At 44.6% G+C, this 21,348-nt stretch overlaps 1 pseudogene; it reads right to left on the bottom strand.

Moving 5' to 3' along the window:
- Positions 1 to 12,776: 12,776 nt before the first annotated feature.
- On the bottom strand, positions 12,777 to 13,473 carry LOC129076552 (peroxiredoxin-2-like; annotated as a pseudogene).
- Between the last annotated feature and the right edge of the window lie 7,875 nt (positions 13,474 to 21,348).

The raw sequence follows: 21,348 nt of genomic DNA, 5'->3' as shown, positions 1-21,348 counted from the left end.
CTGTCGCTTTTTGCAGCTGGCTGTTTTCTATGTATCTTTTGGGCTCTGGTGCTGTGGGCTAGATATCTCCACTTTTAGTTTAGACACCCCTCTTCTAAGAGGGGATCCAACTGGCCGTTTCAATATCCTTCTGGTGCTCCTGCCCATAGGCGCTCTGCCCACCTTCTCAGGTCTATACCGCACTCCTTACCAGTTAGGTTGCATTAAAGCCGATTCTCCTGCCTGAGGTTACAAGGCTCCTCTCTCGCTATCGTTTAGTTGTTTGTTCCAGGTGATTTCTCCACAATTTAGTTGTAATTCCAGGTTGGTTCTGGGAGGAGGTCAGTGTGACTTTCACTCACTCCGCCATTTTGATTCTCCCTCACATGATTATATATCTGATCAGTATGAGATTGACAAAGAAATTTGCTTTAGCAACATGTCAATATAACTTAATATTACTAATGAAATTGTATCAGAACTTTATAAACCCTTGTAGATTTTTATATAATCTCTACACATTTATTTTAATGATAAAATATGTTTAAGTAGAGCATATTATTATTTCATTATTTAACCAAACTTCCCATGTGAGAATATCAAATAGGCCTAATTGGTTCAAAATTTCTCCTTTATACGCAAAAAATGCAAATCTAAGTGGCATTCCAGGAACTCAATGGAATGACCAGAAGCCTACTTTAGGTCAAAAAATGCTCTCTTAAAAATTAAACTCTGGGTAGTTTGTCAAACATATCTGATCAAAATATTACATATTGTTATGAAAAATATTAATTGATTAGATATTTATTTATACAGTGTAAAAATAATGGTATCCAACATAAATGCAGGATGTGACAACTTTACTCTTTACAATAAGCAATATATATTTAAAATAATCAAGTACCCAATTAACATAATATAACACATCAGTCCTTTAAAAATATAGAATATTTTCTTCCTATGCAAATGTGAAAAAGTTTTTTCCCTTTCCCAAGACTGAAGAACAACTAAACACCTTTTTTTTGCTGAGTGTTGAAATTTATATTCGTTTACACAGTTTAATCCATGATATAGCTAAACAATACCATTTCCTCCCAAGATTTCTTTTTACAAACCTTCCATTTCATAAACTTTCTGTGATATACACAGTCTTTCCATGTGGTACACATCCCCTTTTTACCTGATTTTAAAATTTCATTCACAAATAACCAAAATTAGAACAGGTTATTGTCTTTTCTTGCTTCAACTAGTGTTTTTATACTTTATACATTCTATTATCAAATCATACAATTTCTTTTAAACATAATTAGAATTTTAAATCTTAGAAACCATGATTTTTATTGGCAATGAAAAAAATGATTAACATTTATTATTGTTATTTTTATGAACATACATAACTTTCAGAAACCAATTTTCCCAATGGCAAACATAGTAATATTTTAAAGAGAAATATCTCTTCTTCTATTTATTTTTTATATCTTGATATTTATTTTTGTTCAAATACATAATAAGAACAATATGTATTTATTACCAGACACAAATCTACATTCCAGCTTCTCTGCATTAAGAAGCCAAAGTAGAGCACCAGAGGAATTCAGGATGGCAGAGGAGTGAATGGAAGTCACACTGACCTCCTCCCAGGAATAATCTGGAATTACAACTAAATTGTGGAGAAATCACCCAGAACAAAAAACTGAAAAATAGCAATAGAGGAGCCTTATAGCCTCAGATAGAGGCATCAACTCTAGCCCAACCTTTCTGTTAAAGAGTGTCTTAGAGACTAGAGAATAAAGACAGGGCACACATCGACCTCAGTGCCAGAGTGATATTTAAATATCCACTTGAATCCACATAGGAAGACTGCGGTCTGAAATATTTCAGGGACCTCCAATCTACACTGCCAGAGCTTAAAAACTACACAGATAGCAGTCAGCTGGGAAAAGCAGCAGGGTTGCCCCCTGACAGAGATGTGCAGCTAGAGATACAAAAAGTTGTTTAAAGGGCCAATGTATAAATGTTTATTGCAGTCACTTATGCTGGGTTCCAGCAAAGGCTGTGGCACAGAGGGCTGGAGACACCTGATGAGAGATCATGGAAGGAGGCTTCTTGGACAGAACTGAGGGAGTAGCCTGCTGGGTTCTGGTGCTGACTACTCCCCCATAAGGCAGCAACCATCTTAAACAGGCAGACCACTCCCCTGAGCAGCAGTAGCATGAGAGGACACAATGGCCTTGTCCCCAAGAGAAACTCTGCCTGCCCTGTGGTGTCCAAGCCTGACTGCTGTGTGCATAGTGACTAGATAAACAAATAAAGGAGAAGGCCACAGGCAGTAGATTCTTGGAAGTCTCAAACAGGCTACCTAAGGTCAGATAGGGTCAACATCTGACAACATCAGAGGCAGATTCAGAGAGAAAGGACAGTAGTCTGTTACCATATAAGTTCACACCACAAAATCAAAAGATTAAGACAGAAAATTTAAGAAACAAAAAAATAAATGTCTCATGCTCACCACCTTGTGTGCTCTTGTCTTCCCCGTGGTTGAAAATGTTTACACATAATGGGGAGCAGCCCCACATGGGCACTTGTATGCTGAGCTCAGGCTCCGGCCCCCAACATCCACACAGTGTCCTTACACATTTTCTTTTCTCTGACAGGCATGCCTCACCCTAAGGGGGTTGCCATTGTCCCCTCAGCTCTCTGCCTTCCTTGCCACACATTACCCTCCTGCCCCTCATTTACTGGATGGTTGTGGAAATGCACCTTAACATAGCCTGCTGTTACCTAGTGGCCTAATTCTCCCTAAATCTGAACTAGACACTGAGCTGCAAGGGCCGGGGGTCCTGCTCACTCTCCTCCATTCCCCTCACATAACCAAACACAGCAGGGAGGTTTAATGAGCATGTACACAGTCACCTGTCCCAACTTCATTTCCTAATGTCCCCAGACCATGCTGATCCATCACGGTTCCCTCTGAACATTGCCTTCTGGGATTTTGGGCTTTTAACATTTATACAACTTGCCTAGTCTTACATATTTGTGGAGGAAATATGTAATTTTAAATGATAATGTGAAATAAAAATTTTATTTTCCTTAATTTCACATTGCATTGCAAAATAATATATTTTTTTAATTGTAACTTTTAGAGGGAAGTCAAGGGAGAAAGAGACGTAGGGAAACCTCCATTTGTGAGAGGTTGCCTCTCACTCACCCCAACCTGGAATGATGATGTAAACCCAGGCATGTGCTGTGACAGGTGACCTTTAAGTGTACATGCTAGTGTGAGCCCCAGTAGCCAGGGGTAAAATATTTTTTGTGGGAGTCTTTAGAGACAGGGAGTACCGGGCTCTCTGGCCCTGAAGACAAAAGCCACCCTCAGTGATACAGGACATCTGAGCTGCAGGGGCCACTTAGGACAACAGGTAGACATCAGGACCATCATGGGGTGCTTGGAGCACAAGGGATATCAGAGCCCTTTGGGCACATTATGTAACACAAGGGACATCAGTGTCACCACAGGATGATCAGGACATAAGGGGGTGTTCCAGACACCAAGGGGGATCAATGTGACTAAATGGAGGGGTTCAGCTCAGAATCTGGTTCCTAGAGGGTTTGTGGATAGGCTTCCCTTTTATGTCATTGATTTCTTCCCCTCCATTTGTTCCCTGGAGGAAATCCTGCTTCCTTTTATGTATTTTTAATATCTTACACTCTCTGCTGCAAATAGTAGGAAGGAACTGAGTTTGCAGATACAGTTACTTTCTCATCTGGGTCCTTATTGTCCCCTATCTCTGCAGAGTGTACTGTTCCTGGCTCACAATAGAAGCATGATAGGAATTCTAGAATGAACCTTGAATGAGGATGACCCCCCCGACACTCCAGGGCAGCTCTGATCCGGTGGTTCTGAATCCGTGTTCTGAGTCACACCCTCTTCTTCACACAGCACAGAGTGCCCCACACCAGAGTGATCAGCCCCACACTCTCTCTCATGGCAGGATCCCTGTCTTCTTTGGAAGCAGTGAGCCACGTTCCCCTCAGCCACATGGTTGGACATTGTCCAATGAGTGATTACATGCCCACTACTAGGCACATGACCTGCAAATCAGGAACGGGCCCTGAGGGAGAAATAGAAATGGTGATCCTATCTTTAGCAGGCTGGTGCTCAATCCAATGAACAAAACCAGCTGGGGTTCTGTGAGGGTATTTTATATCAATGAACTGGGTGAGGCTGGTTGCCCTTCCAAACATGTTCGGGCCTCCCTGACCATTGAAGACCATCAGGTGGCCAATGTAACCCTCCTGCCTGAGGGCCTCAGAACTGGAGCATCCGCATGAGCTTCGGTCCTGCCTCCAGCACCCAGGACACACAGGTCCTTCCTGCATCTCAGAGCTGTGTCCTTGAACTGGAATTAACCTTGAGACACTTCTGTGACCCTCACAAGCACTTTCCCCTACATTTCCCCTGACTCTCCTTTCTGTTATAGTCTCCTGTTTCCTAAGAGCCACAGGGCAGGGGCAGGATGTGTTCCCCTGTAGCAGGGACTTGAGGCTGAGTCAGCTGTGAGGTGGACCCAGTTCCTGTCTGACCAAGGGCTCCATCAGCCCTGCCCTTGTCACATAGGCTGTGTCCTTTCCTCCATTTTGTCCTCATCCTCTTGCTTCCAGGGTGGATGGGAGAACACGACAGAAGATGGTAATCACTATAGAAATTAGTACTGTTTTTCCTAACAGCACAGCCTCTGGTCAAAGGTACTTCCTGTTCATTTCAGATGATCACTTGTTGATTCCTTTCACCTGAGTTTGTTGACGGCCTTTTCTGTGCTGTGCCTCCTCCTTCCTGATAAGGAAAATAGAAAAAAAAATACCTGTTTACAAGCGACTGAATTCTTGTGAAAAACAGAGAGAAGGAATAGGACACTGAATAGCAAGATGCACTCCATCCTCATCACAAAATGTCATTTCCCTGAAAAAGAAGAAAAAGTAAACAGTTGCAAGAACACAGATGAGCCTTGGAGACACGACACCCAGAGAAATGTTTCACTCTCAGGATCACAGTGTCTGTGTGTGTCTACATCTGTGAGAACATGGATTGGTCAAGGACGTGAGAACAGAAGCAGAATGTGGCATCAGGGGAGGGGACAGAAAGTGGGAGTCACTATTTAATGGCACCGAGTCAGTGTTAGAAAGTGAGGATTTCTGGATCTCATGGTGATGACGGTCACCCAAGGGTGTGGATGGACTCAATGTCACTGTGTCCATTTAACATGGATCCTCACATAAGTATTAGGTAATGTTTGTGAGACCACAGAAACCACACCAGCTCTAATGAGAGGTGTGCACAGGTGTTCCAGGAGCTGTGGTGCCTGCTGACCCTGCAGGGTTGGAATAGTCTCAGGGCTGCAGGGAGGTGTGACAAGGAAGGTCGTTCTGTGGAGCTCAGTTGTGGACCTGAAACTCAGAAGGGATAAGACTTTCCCTTGGGTATTTCCAGGGGGCTGGAATCTGGGAAGAGGGGGGCCTTGTCCAGGATTCTGGGCCATGGGTGTCCCTGGGCTGAGAGCAGAGTGTGAGGTGGCAACGTGGGGAAAATGTCAGTGTGTAAGTCAAGTCCTTAGATATCATAGGACATTACCTGTGCCCAGGTGTCTCTTCAACGGAGATATGATGTGGGTGGCAGGTCCATAGGGCCCAGCACACTCTGCCCATGGTGCCAGCAGGATGGTGTGGGGATGCATGATGGACATGATCTTCATCACACACAGGACTGTGTTGCAAAGAATGGACCCTCCCTTCTCTGTATTTACTTTGTCCTCATTAATTATCACTTTTCAGTGTCCACCAGACAGGTGCCCAACACTTCTGTCTGTTCTCACCTGGCAAGGGAGTAAGAAAAATGATAAGAACTTCAGCAGCTTCCACTTATCTGGGGTCATGGTCTCTAAAGCCCCTTGAGAACTGGGACATGGAGACACCCAGGTGCTTCCCTGAAACGCATCTCTGGGCATCTTCACAAGAACGTGTGAGGGAGGAGATGTCATGTCCAGGTGAGGTCCCTCTGGGGCAGGTGAAGACACACATCGCTGGGCTGGCCAAGGATATGGATGGGGGCAGTTTTACTCCTCCACTTTGGGGGTGGCGGCAAGAGTGGGTACAGAGCACAGGTGTCACCTGGAGCAACGGTGTGCTGCTCACTGGAAGAGCTGTTCTCACCGCTTCTCTCCTTCTGAACCCACTTTCTTTTTTTTCCTTCCTTTATTTATTTATTTATTTTTAAAATACATTTGTCTCTGCCTCTCCCCCACCACTTTCCTTTGTCCCCTTCCTCCTTCCCTCCCTCAGCTCTTCCCCTTTGGTTTTGTCCATGAGTCCCTGTTATACTTCTTTTCCTCCATGCTGGTCACTTTCAGCTCTCTTGTCAAAAAGGGGGAATCTTCTGAGTTATTTGTTACCTGAGAAAATCTCTAACATCTGTTTAAAGGGAGACCTCAATCTGTCATATGTGCCCGAGGCCTTACTGTGCACTATGAAATAGTGGGGACTGCAGTGGGCACTTTCTGTGGATGGGCAAGAAAATATGGTTTTAAGCATTTGCCAGGCTGTAAAATCCCATCCTGTGTTCCTCCTCAGTTTAGTGATAGAATTAAAGATCCACCTACTAGAGACGTTGGTTTCCCTCCATCTCTCACCTTGGCCTTCATCATCCCCCAGTCCCCTTCCCAAGACATCAGCCTCCAGACCCCTCCGAAGGCTCTCAGGTGAACACGGGGATGGCAGGTTCCAAACTGACCTCACTCATCTCAGAACACCTGTTGGCCCAGAGTCAGTGTCTATTAGGGAAGATGATTGCAGAGTCTCAGGGGGTCATGTGGCCTAGGGAACTGGGAGGCCTCCTGAGTTACTCTCTTGAGGGAAGGGGCTCCACTGTCCTGGGGGAACTGAGACTGAAGGAAGGATGCAGAATGTCTAATACCTGTGTCAGCTTCAGGGTCTGAGCTGGACTCTGGGCACCAGGTCCTAACCTCTTTGGCCCATTCCCTGGATCTGGACTGAGACAGGGGCTGCAGCTGCTCTGCCACTTGCAGGCACAGGAGCCTCAGACAGGGCAAGGGAAAGACTGTTTTTTACTTTGCAATATTGTACATGAATGTTTACATCAAGTTCTTTTTCATATTATATTATGATTATCCCATCTCGAAGGGATGTGTTTACTTATATTTTTGGACGTGGGAAGATATTTCGACATAAGGTTAATCTGTTTTAATATCCACCTGAATAAGTTTATGAAATTGAAGTCATGTGATCCTTCACCCAGGCCTTTAACAGCTAAAAAAAATAAATAAATGAAGTTTTGTCCATTGGCATGAATCAAAGTTGACTAACAATCCAAGTCCTCTCATTCCTGACTTATGCTATTGAGTTTAAGAGAAGAATTGGGTTCAGGGCACAAAAGGGCAGTGTCCTCAGTCTCTCCCCACTTATGAGAAAAGAGTCCCTCACATGCAAATTCCCTTTTCAGATCCTGGTTAAATCCTCCCCTGGGTTGTGTGGACTCACAGCTCTTTCCTCACACAGGGCTGAGTCTCTGGGGAAGGTGAGACTGCTGGGTCTCCTCCTGTGCCTGCTGACAGCCCCCCCCCCCAGGGTGAGTGTGTCAGACATCAGACATGGGTCTATGGGATGGTGGTGACTACACTTGACTGACAGAGACTGATGTTCTTTGTCCCCAGGTGTCCTGTCTCAGATTCAGCTGCAGGAGTTGGGCCCAGGACTGGTGAAGCCCACGCAGATCCTCTCCTTCACCTGACCTGTCTGGATTTTCCATCACCAGTGGTTACGATTGGAGCCGGATCTGACAGCTGCCAAGGAAGGGGCTGGAGTTCATTAGGTTTGCAAATGGTGGTGGAACCACTACGTACAGTCCGTCCTTCAAGAGTTGCACCTCCATCTCCAGAGACACATCCAAGAAACAGTTCTCCCTGCAGCTGAGCTCCGTGAGGACCAAGGACACAGCTATGTATTACTGTGCAGGAAACACAGTGAGAGGAAAAGAGCAAGAGCTGAGACACAAACCTCCCTGCAGGAACAGGGTGGCTGGGCTCCAGCTGGCCCTCAATTCAGCAGAGGATGCAGTTGAAACTTCCACTGACACTGGTCCACAGACTCTGAAAAGCCAGGACCAAATTTTCTGCCTCCACTATTCTTGCAACAGCACCTGATTCTGCTCCTTGGGAGATCCTGGTCCAGTGTCCACTGTGTTACTACCCTCGAGGCTTCAGCCAGTGCACTCTGAAAATGGGGACCTATACACTGTAGTTCAGAAAAATTGTCCACCCCCTAAACAAGACAGTATTGGCTACACTCAGAGGACAAGTTTTCCCTGGGTCTGAATCTCCCGAGGACAAGCCCGGATCTTCTCACCATGGCCTCTGCTGGTTCCATGTGCTGGGAGAACAGGCAGCCACAACAGACAGCTCTCTCCAGTCTTTATATCAATCATATGTCCTTTTTTCTGTCCTTAAAGCACATCACTGATATAGTTGTGGTGAGAATGGGGATCCTGCCTATGTGCTAGGAACAGGGGAGAATGAGGAACTGGGGTTATTATCTGTAAATTTATCACTCTCTGTGTGTATGTGTGTGTGTGTGTGTGTGTGTGTGAGAGAGAGAGAGAGAGAGAGAGAGAGAGAGAGAGAGAGAGAGAGAGAGAGAGACTGAGAGACTGAGATTTTTTGAAGAGTAGAATCACAGTGAGATTTGGGCCACATTCAGTGCTACTTATCTATGACCTTCAAGCAGAGGAATCCGAGGGCATCAGAAGTCTCCAGAGCCCCTGAGAGCTGCTGGACTCAGAGATATCAGCTCTGTCAGTACATCTACCATCTCCAGTGAAGGGACTCCCTGGTAGTTTCATGGAGTCTGGGTCTGGGCTCCCTGCAGAGCCACTGGGATTTAGTAAGGCCAGCTCTCTGTGCAGAGATGTTGAGACACGTGGTGTCTTTGAGGGAGCATCCTCAAGTGAGGGCACAGATTTTAACTCTGGAATAGTGACACTGAGATGTCCATGCTGAGTGAGACCCTACAGGACCCTCCCCTGCAGGGTGCTGGATGGGAAGAGGGGGCACATAGGATGCATGGGCTCAGAGTTGTTGCCCTGGAGCAGGTGCAGGGGGAGCTGGGGAGGGATTTCCTGTGAAACCCTAGGTCTCCTCTTTACATGGGAATATCTAATATAAGATTTGAATACGGCATTTGTAAACATCATTTTGATCAGAGCATTTAACAAACTTGATAAGATGTGAGAACTATAGTTACTGTGGTTGTTTTGAGGACTTCTTTGCATGTGCATTCCAAGGAACAGAAAAAAGTTGTGGTTTTATTAAAACACTTGATGCAGGAATTTATAGACACACCCTGATCCAGGATAAAGACATTCATGTATGAAGCCTAGAACTGGTCCAGTGGTCTGTGGCCACTCAAAGGTGGGTTCACAATGAGTGGTAAGTCTTGCAGGGGCTTGTACCTCATCAGGAGGAGCTATGTCTGCACAGAGATCAGGGGCTCAACTTGGGACACATCCTCCAAAAGTGATGAGGACTTGGAATCTAAGTTTTCTGCAGGGCATGGTCCCTTGTCCTGTATCTTTTCTCAAGTAGTTAAATATGAAAATATGATTTAACTTCATTATGAATATGCAAATGTGAAGAAAACTAGGTCAAATACAGATGTGTCTGTGCCCTGAAAGCATCACCCTGAGCCACACCATCCCCTGCAGAAGTCCTGAAGGCACAGCCCCTCACCATGGACTGAAGTTGGAAAGCCCTCTTCCTGGTGGCAGTGGCTACAGGTAAGGGACTCCCCAACTGCTGGATTAAGGAGGGGATGAGGGACAGCCAGAGAGAATATCTGACCACTGATGTCTCCTCTCCACAGGTGTTCACTCCCAGGTGCAGCTGGTGCAGTCAGGGGCTGAGATGAGGAAGCCTGAGGCCTCCGTGAAGGTCTCTTGCTAGGTTTCTGGATACATCTTCATCAACTATGTTATGAACTGGTTTCGACACCCCTAGCAGGTGCCCTCCAATAAATAGGATAGACCAGCACCAAAATTGGGAAACCAACATATGCCCAGGGCTTCTCAGGACGATTTGTATTCTCCATGGACACCTCTGTCAGCACTGCCTACCCGCAGGTCAATAGCCTGAAGTCTGAGGACACGGCCGTGTAATACTGTGCAAGAGACACCGTGTGACAACCCACATCCTGAGTGTGTCATAAACCCTGAGAAGCCTGACAGCTGGGCTGGACTGAGTAGATGACAGGGTAATGGGCCTCCTGATTTTCTCATACAGCCTAGAACCTGAAACCAGGGCCACTACGGTCAGGGACTCATCAGAAACTCTGAGAAGTTTTCAGTAGACCAGATGCACTGCAAGGTAGAGGCACAGAATATGCTCCTGAAAGCACACTTGTTATTTAATATGATTCATGCAGGGACACATTGGCAACGTCCCTCCCATCTGAGTGAGGGATGTTCATGGTGGCATCATCTGGGAATCTTGGTCAGGGTCCCATTTGGGGATTTGGACTTTATTGACTCCCCAGCAAGTTCTAGGACATGCTCATATTTAACAATGGAAATGGGCTTGGTGAAAAGTAAGTACATGAAAGTCAAAGATGTTGGGAACCACCCATCTGGTTTCAGGAATTGTAGCCATGCCAACGGGCAAGAGGGCCCCAAGGTAGAGCTGGACAAGGAACATTGGGAAAACAGGCCACTGAGGAGACAAAACCTGTGTCTCTTGCATGGGCACAGACCCTGCCTCTCTCACATCACTCTGCTTGGCCATGAAAAATAGGTGAGTAGTCATTGATGGGAAAGACCCTTCAATGGCCACACAACCTAAGACAGGCATAGTCACAAGGAAATGACTTGCCACCATGGGAATGACTTTGGGGACACAGATAGGGCAAAAGACCTCCACCCCTCAGATTTGATATGGCAGGACTCCTCATTCTACTTGAAAGAAGTCTTATCTCTTGGCAGCTTTGCTTTCCATGGCTTGCTCAGGCTTGAAAAAAATACAGGAGAGAGCCCTAAACTGGGTCAGGCCATTCCCAGGGGAAATCAGTCCTAGAGGTAAATTCCTTGAAGCAGGCTTTGTTTTTCCTGAAAAGCTATGTTAACCAGCTCATGCTGGGAAAGAAGTGTACACCATTCACAGACCCTGACCCTACACCCTTTGGCACTCTTGTTTACACTCTTATATTTATTCATCTCATCTCAGTCCCATGTAAACCGGTGTGTTCTTTACCATTTTTTTCTTCAAAACAGCATCTATTCTCTTTAAACATTAACATACTACTGTAATGAGATCACCTGTATATTCATCCTACCTAAACCCTCTCTCAACCCCTTAGCCAGTGAGCCATTGAGCACAGCAGCTTGGGAAATTCTGCAAGAGAGGGAATCACTACCTTTTTCTTTGGCTGAGTGAGAAAAGTGTTTGAGATGACTTATTTTACTTCCCCATCCATGATGACCTGGAGTGTAGAGAATGGGGCACTGTTCCTGCCCCTCCTCACAAGAATGACTTTTCTAGATTTGTCTCTGGACAAGCATCACAGAGATGGCATTGTGACAGTAAGTTCCTGGGGTGACAAGTGTTCCAGGTTCCAGCACAGTCTATTACATCATAGTGTTCTTTCTGTTCTCACTCAGGGTGAGATCATAAGGAGGCTCCTCACCTGAGACCAAAGCTGCTGAGTGCCCCTACCCTTGGGCTAATTCTGATGCCATCACACATCAGGGAGCAGCGTGGGGACACCCTGCTAAAGGGAGGCCACATCCAGCCAGCACTATATTCCTAGGACCACTGAATCAAGTTCTCCACATGTGGCCTTGGAATCCGTACTGTATGGGGGCAATGTGTGAAATCCCTTCCCTGGACTAGGGCCAAGGTGCTGGCAGGACCACCCTCTCCCCAGAGGTTCCAGGGCAGTGCTGTGGCCAGAATGCAACTATTATCCTAAGAATATATGTTAAAATCTCCATCCCCAAAGAGGATATTATTAGGAGGTGGGGTTTGGGGAGATGCTTAGGTCATGAGTTTGCCCAGGATGAGGTTAGTGCCTTTTTCAATGAGCCCTGAGAGCTGGCTGGTGTTTCCACAACACACAGACCGACAAGAATTTTACATATATCTACCAAAATGAGGGCCCTCTCCAGAAGGTACCATCCTGGTGGGACCAAATGCAGTTCTGACTGCCTGCCACTTCAAAAGGCAATACTCAGGTTGCAGGTGTTGATGTAAAGGAAAGTGGTTTTTTTTTTTCAGGTGTCAATAACCTGGAAGGTAAGGATCTCTTTCCTCAAAGACCATATTAATATTTCAGCACAGGTAGGGAATTTTATGAGGGACAAGGAGAACAAAGAGATCATGGGGAGAGGTTGTAGACATACATGTAGTGACCTTGTTGGTCCCAATGTGGATCTTTAATGTCAGCGTCCTGGATCTGTTTGGTGTCAGGACACTTCCTACAGTTTAGTGATCTGTGTCACCAAAATCATTGTCAAGGTCATTTCTTGCACAAGCAAGACATTAAATGCTGGAGTTTGCAATATGTTTATGATGAAACTATTAATATGAGTTTTTACAAAGTTATTAGTGCATTTTTTTTGTCCCTAGTACTTTATTGGTCCCCTCTAGCTCTGTTCCTTGTTTGGCAGATCCAGGGATGGGTCACAGTTCACCATTCAGCTAAGGGTATGAAAAGCCCTGAGACAAGACCTTTAGAGTCAGAAACTATGGAGTATGAAATGGCAAGCCTGCTCTTTCCTGGGCCAGCACGGGGCACCCAGGTAGGGTACAAGAGCCCAAACCTGGCATCTGTTTGTCAGCCTGGTTGTGTTTTGAGAAGTATTATTTGCTGTCATCCATGCTGGGCTTGATTGTGTCACTGTCTGGCTTCCAGCCAGTGGGACAGACTCCCCCATGATCATCTCTTCACTGAAAGGCTTGGACCAGCTGAAGAGCCTCATCCACGGAGCACCCCACATGCAAGTCATTGACAGTGATCTGGCGAAGGACACCTTTGTCATCAGTGATACAGAGACCCCTGTAGGCAACCCCCTCATCTTCTCGCAGCACACCATAGCCATGGGAAACACTTCTGGTTACATCAGCCCGCAGGGGCCAGTTCAGGGGCCCAAGCCTCCCTCTGTCCAGGCAGTGTTAATCCAAGCCAGGTGAGCGATCCACAAATCCACTGAGATTCCCAGCACCTTGCAGCCCAGCTTGCAGAAGGCCTCGGCATGCTTGCTGAAAATGATGATGTCCGTGGGGCACACAAAAGTGAAATTCAACATATAGAAAAAGAGGCCCACCTATTTCCCTCTGTATTGTGAAAGCTTCACCTCCTTGAAGGCGCCATCCACCATGATGGTGGCCCTTCATGAAAGTTCTGGGCGGGCTTATCAATGTGAGCGTTTCTGGAGGTCATTATTGAAAGCTGCTTTGGGAAGGGTGGGATGCACCTGCAGCAGATTAGCTGACTCGCGTTCTCAGGGGACTCACATTTATGAGTACATCTCATTCTAATTGTATTTCATGGAAAGTTACAGCAGTATCAAGTTATTATGCCCTGTTTATCACGACTGTCAATTATTTCTCCATACCTAGGAGGATATTGATGTTCTCTGAATCTTTTTGGGCACTGAAAATTCTGAGTCTCCTGTAAACCAAAATTTCATGAGTTAAACACAGGTATACTTTTAGAGGTTCCTGTTGAGCAGATTGTATTCTCCTAGCATGGAAAAGTCAAGCCAAAATGAGCTTTGAAATATTAACACAACTTATGCACCCAATGTTTATGGCAGCACAATTTACAACAGCCAAGCGTTAGAAACAACCTACATGCCCATCAGGAAATGAGTAGATTGAAAAACTGTGGTACATTTACACAATGGAATACTTTGCAGCAGAAAGTATGAGAGAGCTCTTACCCTTTGTGACCACATGGATAAAATGGGAGAGCATTATGCTAAGTGAAAGACGCCAGACGGAATGACAAATACCATATGATCTCAGCTATAAGTGGATCTTAATCAATACAACAAACAAGCATGCACAATACAACCAGGGAAGTTAACATAAAGAATGAGCTGTAAGTAACTAGAGGGGATGGGATTATAACTGGGAAGAGCAAGGGAATGTTTGTCAAGGGACAAGTATAAAGGACTCATTACAAAGTCAAAAGGGGTTGGGTTGAGGGTGGGAGGTGGGGTGGGTGGGGCAGGGGAAGTGATAATAGGAAAATGGAGACAACTCTACTTAAACAAAAAGAAAAAAAGAAAAAGAAAAAAATAAACAAATACAACAATTTTAAAGAATAGAATAGTTCAACCTCTTCTCTGCTAGTCTGGATCTGAGTCCTTGTGGAAGCTTTTAAAATAGACTAATCTAATTTCCAGGTTTCTCAAAGAGAGGAGTGTGATGGTCCAATGTTTGTTGGCGCCATGATGTGTCTGAATTTGGTGATGCTTGTTTCCAGCTGTGCTCAGGGGTGCACGTAGGGATAATAAGTGGAGTTGGTGGTCATGCAAAGTCTTCCTTGTCCAGCAACAAGATTATCTAAGACAACTTTAGGTAGAAAGTCCAGAGATTTCTGAATAGTAGCCATCCAGCTGATATTAGCCTTTACCTGCATATTTATATTGGGTGAGTTCCTGGAGTTCTCGTGTGACCCAAAAAGTCTTTAGGTGCCTCCTTGTTATCTTCCAGAACAAAAACATTCACAAGTCACCTTGAAAGGCAGCCATGGACCTTCTAAATAAAAAGGTACAAGGCCATATCTGCACAGAGTTGTTAATCTTCTTCAAAGTCATTCTTTGTTCCTTAAAACTTAGCTGATATTCAGGATCTAGGCATGTCTCTCTCAGACATGACATTCCAGTCAAAATCTTGGTTAACAAAACCACAATTGGAAACTGGCTGTATGTGTGCTGTTATGAATAAATCAGATTCCTGCTAGAAGTATGCGAACAAATATATTGTCATGGAAATAACAATACTCATTCATTGAGTCTCTAAATTCTGAAGGGATCAGGTAGAGATACACATATAAATGTTGCAATATCATTTATTAAATTATAATATACCAAATGGCTCTATGAAAAAGATGCATGATTTCTTATGTCTGAAAAACAAACAAAAAAATTAAAAGTTAACACGTTTTTGATAAAAGTGACCAAATTACAATCATCTTCAGTTCATCCTCTCCCCTAATCAATTTTAGTTGCATGATTATTTGCAAGTATTTCTATAAATCCTGTTATTCCATAGAATTCTAGCAAATTTTTTCTCCTTCAAAAATCACATGTGAAGATTTATTCTGAAGAAAATTGCAATGATATGGCTATAGATCTAATTACACTGGAATTGATAAAGAAATTTTCTTTGCTGTAAATTTTGTTATCTTACAGATGAAAATTTAATTATAAATATGTGTATATAAATAGAACATAGTTATTACTTGTGCTTTACAAAGATAATTCCCATGAAGAATAAGCATATCAAATTGGACTAATTGGTTCAAAATTTCTTCTTCCAAAGAAGAAAGGACAAGCCCATGTGACATTCCAGGAACCTACTGGAATGACCCAAAGCCAATTTTACATCAAAGAAAAGTGTGTGTATATGGCTTTATATATATATAAAGTATTTGCATACTTTTTATATATAATTTGCATATATAAAGTATTTGCATACTTTTTATATATAATTTGCATAAATTATATATATAATTAAATATATAAATATAAGTATAAATATAAACAAATAAACAAAAAAGTAAAATTTAAGCCTGGGTTCATGGCTAGTTTGACTCAGTGGATTGAATGCTGGCCTGCAAATCAAAGGCTCACAGGTTCAATTCCTAGTCAGAGCACATGCCCGGGTTGTGGCCCAGGTCCCCTGTAGCGGGGGGTGGGGGGGCATTAGAGGCAACCACACATTGATTAATTTCCCTTCATTTCTCCCTCCCTGCACCTCTTTCTAAAAATAAATGAATAAAATATTTAGAAATATTAAACCCTGGAAAGATTTTCAACATATTCGACCAAAAGATTGTATATCATTATGAAACAATATTTAATTATTGGATATTGATTTACAGAAGGTGACAATATAGGTATCAAAGATAACTACAGGAAAACTTTTCCCCTTTCAACAGACTGAAGAAAAAACAGACAAAATCTGTTTTACATTACTTTTGGTATTTAGATTCTTTATTCAGTTTAATTCATAATTCAAGTTAACTGTGTAATTTCCTCTCAAGATTGCTTTGTACAAATTTTCTTTCATTTGAATAGGCTCACTATGATATAAACAGTCTTTCAGCAATATACATAGTCTCTTTTAGTTGGCCATTAACAATTCAATCACCAATGAGTGAATTTTAAATAGAAAAAATATTTTATTTTTCTTCAACAAGAGTTTTCATACCTTATACTTCTATTATCAAACCATATGATTGCTCTCCAAATTAATTACAATTCTTAATTCTTAGAAATCTTGATTTTTCATCACAATTGAATGTAAGTAATCAAGACCCTTCAGACTGATACTTTTATGAACATTTCATAAATTTTAGAAACAGGCCATTTTTTGCTGTTGGCAAACATTCAAATAAAGTACAAGATGTACTCACTAACCAATCCAAATCCACTTTCTAGGTTCTCTGACTTAAAAAGCCAAAGTAGGCAAATTCATATCAATTAGCATTTTAGTATCAGGTTACTTCAAAATATCTATATATTTAATGATTTTCACCATTTAATCTAGCAAAACACCAAATTTCCAAGATGCTGAACTTTGGAAAACTATGTTTATATATGCTTAAGTCATATAAATGTAATATATCAGATATATATTCCTGAAAAACTGTATCAAAATATTTTAGTTTAGTTACATCTACTTATTAGTTCTTAAAACTTCATAACACTTTAAAATCAATTGTTAACCCAAGCCATTTTCTTAAGAAATGCTCAAACACATAAATAACTAATTCATTCCTGCAAACTCAGGCATAACAAATATTTTATGCTAATAACTTTAGAAGATATTGATTAAATTTAACCAATTTAATGTCACTTTTTACACACATGATCCTGAAAAATAACATTTTGATAGCTCTTCCTTTTTTCCATATGTACTAACAATATGATTAATAATGGCAATGAAGACAACACCTCCTTCTTCTCCTGTGTCCTTGACAACGTCACGGCGGCTGGAGGAGAGCTGGGGAGACATCAGGCCTGGGTGCGGAGGAGCTTGGCTAAAAGGGACCTTTTCTCCTCTTCACAGGAAAGAGGCTGTCACCCATGCTATTTGTGTACCTGCGCAGAGTGCGGGTGTTGCAATAATTTCCCCCTGGTTCGAAGGACCAGCACAGCTCCCGCCCTCCAGGGGGAAGGTTCAGGTTGTTCAAAAGACAAATCTTCTTATTGTTCTGTCTTGCGATTGTCCCCCAGGACCTTGTCCCCTCAGCTGTGTCCTCCCTGCCACACATTACCCACTTGCCCCTCATTTACTGGGTGTCCCTGGAAATGCACCTCACCTAAACCAGTTGTCACCTACAGGCCTAATTCCCCCTAAAACTGACCTCGACCCTGAGATCCATTGGCCTGGGTTCACCTGCACCTTGCATTTGTGGGATTTTGGGCTTTGAAATTCTATAAAACCTGCCTATGTTGCATGGGGGAAATATGTAATTTTAAATGTTAATGTGAAATAAAAATATATTTTCATTAATTTCAGATTACATTGTAAAATAATATGTTTTAAAGACTGTACATTTTAGAGAGAGGAGCAGTGAGAAAGAGATGGAAGGAAAGCTCCAAATTGGAGAGGTTGTCTTTCCCTCACCCCCAACTGGAACTTGGATGTAAACCCAGGCACCTGCCCTGACTTGTGACCTTTCAGCGAACATGCCGGTGTGAGCCCACCAGCTAGGGCTACAATAGTTGCCTGTGGGAAACTGTTTAGATACTGAGGGAAGTTGGCTCTCCTGCCCGTCAGACAGAAGCCTTCCTGAGGGAGACAGGAGAGCTGGGCTGGAGGGGACACTCAGGACAGCGGGAACATCAGTGCCTCCCAGGGTATTTCATTAGCACAAGAAACCTAAGTGCCTCTAGGGGGCACTGAGAGCACCAGAAACATCAGTGCCCTTGGGCACATTAATGAACAAAGTGGATATCGGTGTCACCAAGGTGTGATCAGGACATCAGGGGCGTTCCAGACACGGGGTGGGACAATGCAACTAAAAGGATAGGTCCATCTCAGATGCTGGTGCCACAGGGTTTGTGGAAGGGCTTCCCTTCGGGGTCATGGGTGTGTCCCTCTTTTTTTGTTCCCTAGGGCCATTCCTTTTATTTGTCTTTAATATCTTACACTCTCTGTTGCAAAAAAAAAAAAAAAAAAAAAAAGGAAGGGACTGGGTTTGGAGACACGGTTGCTTCTCATCAGGGTCTTGATTGCCCCCCTCCCCACCATTGTTCAGCCTGGTCCTCCTGGCTGACAAACAAAACATGTCAGGCATTCTCCCTGAACTCTGACTGAGGATGAGCTCACCCCCTACACACTCCAGGGCAGTCCGGATCTGGAAGTTCTGAATCCATGTGCTGAGTCACACCCTCTTCCTCACACAGCACAGACTGTCCTACCTGAGGGTGATTGGTCCACGCTGTCATCCCTGTGAGGTTCCCTGTCTGCTTTCGGTGCAGTGAGCCACTTTTCTCTCTGCCGCATCGTCACATATTGAGCAATGCGTTATTGCCCCTTGTGCATCTCTACTGGGACCAAGCCCACACTCACGCATGTCCCCTGATGGGGAATTGAAAATGTTACTCTTCTGCAGACAGCAGTCAATCCACTGTGCTATACCAACCAGGGCTCTGTGAGGGTATTTTATGTCTGTGAACTGGGTGAGGCTGGCTGTCCTTCTTTATGAGTTGACCCCTGCCTGACCATTGGTGGCCTGCAGAGCACCAATGGGACCCTCTTGCCTGAGGTCCTTGGGACGGGATCATCCACATGAGCTTTCATCCTCCCTCCAGCTCCCAGGACACACAGGCTCCACCGGGATCTCAGGGCTGTGTCCTTGGAAAGGAATGAACCTTGAGACTCCTCTGTGACCCTCACATACATGTTTTCCTCCATTTCCCCTGAACCCCCTTTCTGTCACAGCCACTTGTTTGCTCAGAGCCACAAGGCATGGGCTAGATGTGCCTCCTTGTCTCAGGGTCTCCAGGCTGAGTCAGGTATAACCTGGAGGTGGATCCTGACCCAGATCCCTGTCAGCCTCCCCTTCTAAGTCAGGCTATGTCCCTCTTTTCCTTTTCCCCTCATCCTGTTGCTTCCAGGATGGGTGGGAGACCATGACAGAGGACCCTGAGCACACTACAGAAATCATTGTTGTTCATCCCAATGCAGCACAGCCTCTTGTCACAGGAGATTCCTCTCCATTTCAGGTGGTCACCTGTTGACTCCTTTCTCCTGAGTTTGTCATCTGCCTCCCCTGTGCTGTGGCCCCTCCTTTTCTGATCAGGAAAATAGCAAAATCACCAGCAACTGACTTGAACTTACCCTGAGACCTTTTTGTGACCCTCATATACATGTTCTCCTCACTTCCCCTGAACCACCTTTCTCTCACAGTAACTTATTTCCTCAGAGAAACAGGAGAGGGGCTGGATTTGTGTCACTGTACCAGGGACTCCAGGCTGATGCCAGAGTGACCAGGAGGTGGACAATGACCCAGGGCCCCATCAGCCCCGCCCTTGTCCCACAGGTTGTGCCCCTCCCTCCCCTTTCACCTCATCCTGCTGCTTCCAGGATGGGTGGGAGACCATGACAGAGGATCCAAGGTCACTATGGAAATTATTACTGTCTCTCCCAACTAAAGCACAGCCTCTGTTCACAGGAGCTTACTGTCCATTTCAGGTGATCACGTGTTGACTTTTTACACCTGAGTTTGTTGCCTGCCTCCCCTGTGTTGTGTCCCCTCCTCTCTGATAAGGAAAATAACAAATCCATCTCTTTACAAGCAACTATAGGAAACTCACTAGCAAGATGTGATCCATCCTAACCAAAAAAACATGATCCCCCCTTCAAAATAAGACAACATGGGCAGATACAAGACCACAGATGATCCTTGGAGACACAATCCTTGGTGAAGAGGCCACTCAGTACCACAATGGCTTCCAGGTGACTGAGAGATAGAGGGTCAAGGGCGAGGAGGCAGAGCATGGAAAGTATAACTGGGTTGGGGGGCTGGAGATGGGAAGTTGTTATTTAAAGGGCACTGAGTCAGCGTGGGAAAGAGAAATTCTGGACTTGGAAGGTGATAGGTCACACAACGTTTTAGATGTGCATTACATCACCTTGTGAACTTAAAATATATTTGTCTAGTGAAAGTTTGAGGCAGAAACCTCAGAAATGGTGTGGCTGGTCCATGTGTGTTTCCAGGAAAATGGAACCTGGGAAGAGGAGGGGACTGGTCCAGGACTCTGGGCTACAGGGGTACCTGGGCCAAAAGCAGTGTATGGCATGGAAGTGTGAGATCCAGGACAGTGGGTGAGTCACATCCTGAGAGGATGCAGGACATGACAAAGACCTGGGACCTCTTTGAGGGAGATGTGATGAGGGTGGCATGTAGGGCCCAGCACATTCTGACTTACAATGTCACCAGGATGAATTTTGGAGACACACTCCAATGACACTCACCACACACAGGACCATGTTGCACAGATTGGACCCACCCTTCTCAGGATACACTTTGTCCCCATGAATTTTCACTTTGCAGCATCTTCTGAACACCAAACTAGGTGCAGAAGTCAGAAAAATGAAAATACCTTCAACAAATTCACTTATCCAGGTCTCAGTCTCTAAAGCTCCTAGAAACTGGGACCCAAAGGCATCAAGGTGTGCACTTCGAATGCGTCTCTGCGCAGCTTTCCAGGGAAAGACAATGAGGGGAGGACATGGCCCATCTGAGGGCCCTCTGGAGCAGGTGAGGGCACAGTGGGCTGCCTAGGGCCCTAAACAGGGACTCAGTTTTCCTCCATGTTTGGGGAGGGGACAGGAGTGGGTTAAATGGCAGAGGTATACACTGGGACACTGGTGTGCTGCTCACTGGAGCAAGTGTTCTCACAGCTTCTCTCCCATCACACCCACCCCTCTTTTCTTCATACTGATAACAACGGGTGGGTTCCAGCCCTCCTGACGGGTCCCCTAGCCACTGAAGAAAAACAGCACCATCCCTGTCACAGATGCCACTTTGATTCCATGTGGCTGCACACACCTGTCATTCTCACCATGC

Source organism: Pteronotus mesoamericanus, unplaced genomic scaffold (genome assembly GCF_021234165.1).
Source record: "Pteronotus mesoamericanus isolate MK-2021 breed Mesoamerican mustached bat unplaced genomic scaffold, CSHL_Meso_final contig_60, whole genome shotgun sequence".
Lineage (NCBI taxonomy): Eukaryota > Metazoa > Chordata > Mammalia > Chiroptera > Mormoopidae > Pteronotus > Pteronotus mesoamericanus.
Note: the sequence above shows the minus strand (reverse complement) of the source record. Positions and strands in the feature narration are given on the sequence as shown.